Genomic DNA, 2,801 nt, shown 5'->3' on the forward strand with positions numbered 1-2,801 from the left:
CTTTTAGTCTTTGCTTGTGAGCATACATGTAAAAGATAAAGGTAGTTCCGTCAGCTCTGAGGCTTTTACCCCCTACCCTCTATCGGTGCTTAAGTCACTGAGGATCAAACTAGGGACCTCTTGCTCCGAAAGCTGCACATTAATTAATTAACTGAGCCTTGCCTACGCCTGCCGGCTCATTGGGCAATTTTAGTAATTTCAGTAGGCAGTTTTGCCAGAGGAAAGTTCTTGTATTCTTATCAATGCAACATCTTCCCACTTGGCAAAGGTCTTTCTTGTTTATTTATTAAGGAATTGTTTTTAACCATTCTATAGTATTCTATTCCTTGAAAGATCTTGGCAAACAGAATTTCAAGTTCATAAAAATATGTTGCCACACTCTTGCAATTGGTCCTGTATCTACTTTTCAGTCTTACAAATTAAGATAACCTTTAAAGACAAGGACAACATTGGAATAGTGTTCAACAAGCCAAACACGATAAGCCATTTTCCATTACTTTGGCCACTCAGTTCCCTTGGCAAAGGCAGGTCTAAGATAAAGGTCACAACTACAACTGGTCCCAATGATGAACAACTAAGCCAATAGATTCCCCTAGACTTACATAAACAACATGTTAGTTTGTAGAGTGGTTAGGGATAGGAGACACTTTGGTGTTGTTCATTTTATTTGTAGTGACATGTACACACTACTGACCTGTGACCTGTGTTTTAGACCTGCGGTCTTGGCAACGAATCTTAGCCATCGCCTGCACAGCTGGCAGGATTATTGTACATGTGCAAGCCTTTTGTACATTCAAACCCTTTCTTTTTGCAGTTCTACCACCAAAATAAAAACCAGGTATCATGTACACTCCCAGGGGCAGATCCAATAATTTTCTTACGAGGGGGTGCACCTCCAAGGAATAGCGTAGCTGACTGGTGACGTTGTTTTTCTTCCAGAATACCAGTTATATTAGAAAGCTGCAGGTCATCTCAGGAAGGGGAGAGTGCACACCCCCTGCATCCTCCCCTAGATCCGTCCCTGACTCTTATGTGATTAAATCCTTCTAGATATGCTCTTGTTCACTGAGACAGTCCTCCCTGTTTTTATCATGGTATTAACCACAGGGTTCGCACACTTTTTCGGACCAAAACTTCAAGGACTTTTCAAGGACTTTCAAGGGCCAAATTTTGAAATTTCAAAGACCTATTTTTTTATTTATGTCGATGAATTTACCCATAGAAATGGTCTGACAGTACAATTCTTCCTCATTTTTACGTAATGTACATGCATGAAAATAATGTACGTTCGTATGACATGACTTGAGTGGCTGATTATTTTCACTGAAGTTTTCAAAGATTAAAAATGCGGGTCAGAAAAAAAATTCAAGGACTTTCAAGGACCAGGAATGAAGAGCAGAGATTTTCAAGGATTTTCAAGGCCTTGAAAATGCACTCTCAAAATTCAAGGGTTTTCAAGACGCATACGAACCCTGTAACCATGTTATTGAAATGCTAGCTGGTGTGCATTGACAAAGGTTATCAAAACAAGGTCAGTGAAAGCCTCTCTTACATGAAAATGGCAGGTTAAGTCCATCACAAGTTCATCATTAATATTTTCTGCTTCAAGGCAGATGCAATTTTTGCCGCACTCGTGGAAGAGCTGCATTCAGCTATCATGATAATTATCTTAAACATCTCAAGACACATAAAAGATGTACATAGCACATTCACTGTTAAATTCACAAGAGCATGGCTGATTCCAACATGGCAGTCCACAGCAAAACATGGAAAGAAGTACTGCTGTAAAATACTTTTTCGTGGCAGTTAAAAGTGATTTCACATGAGAAAAAACATGAAAACCAAAGAGCGTCTGGTGAAATACTGCATAGGTGGCCCTAATAACCCATTGATCCCTAGGAGTGAGACTTAACAGATTTTACTGTCTCACAACAGATGATTTTACTCATCAACATGGGGCATTTGAGGTCTCAATGGGTTATAAGGGCTTTTCATTCAACAAACTTTCAACGTTAGAACTGACAGTGCACAACCATGGAATTTAAAATGGAGTACAACACAGTAACCATATGAATTTAAACCATGTAATAATGTATGTTTTATTGAATCTGCCAGATAAGCCAGAAAACATTGATTTGTAAATTAATGAATGTCATGTCATTGAAGTGGGTGTTTTATACGTTAATGTACATTGTACTTGAACACAGAATTATTACCAGAAACAACGACCTGTTAAGAGTGACGTGTGGAATGTGAATCAATTCATTTTAATGAAATGCAAAGCAAATTCTTGAACACGATTTTGCAGTTATACTACTGCAGTAAAATAATGTTAACCTAGCTTGGTAAAGGAATGAATGAGATAACTTCTTTGTATGAGACTTTAAGGAGCTACATGTACTTGGCTAATTAAACTAGGTTATGGCAACATGACTGTTATGATCCTAGAGCTGGAAATCGGCGAAACCGTGCATTCTAGCATTATCATAGTAAAATAATATTAACACCAGTAAATGAATGCAATTTGTCTCAGTTTGTCTTAGTTAAATGGCAAAAATTTTAGCACAAGATTTTTGAGATAATCACAAAGCATACTGATGCTGGACCAAAGAAATCAAGACCACACTTTTCACATTCAGCTCTTTGTTGCTGTTTGTGACAATTACAAAATTTTTAATGCCTCCCATAAAAAAAAAATCTATTAGCCTAAGGGTTTTTACAAACCGATGTTACACCTACATGTGTTTACATAAATAATATTTAACACCACGGGAATGCTGCAACAAAGTGGGTCAATCATT

General features: G+C 37.7%; 1 protein-coding gene across 1 annotated transcript in view; it reads right to left on the reverse strand.

The window, feature by feature from the left end:
• Positions 1-2,070: 2,070 nt before the first annotated feature.
• LOC138022227 (uncharacterized) overlaps positions 2,071-2,801 on the reverse strand; it is a 7,282-nt gene continuing 6,551 nt past the window's right edge. The window contains exon 4 of the mRNA XM_068869283.1: positions 2,071-2,801. This exon is cut by the window's right edge and continues 1,042 nt beyond it. The gene's annotated coding sequence lies outside the window, so the exon portion shown is untranslated.

Source organism: Montipora capricornis, chromosome 10 (genome assembly GCF_036669925.1).
Source record: "Montipora capricornis isolate CH-2021 chromosome 10, ASM3666992v2, whole genome shotgun sequence".
NCBI lineage: Eukaryota > Metazoa > Cnidaria > Anthozoa > Scleractinia > Acroporidae > Montipora > Montipora capricornis.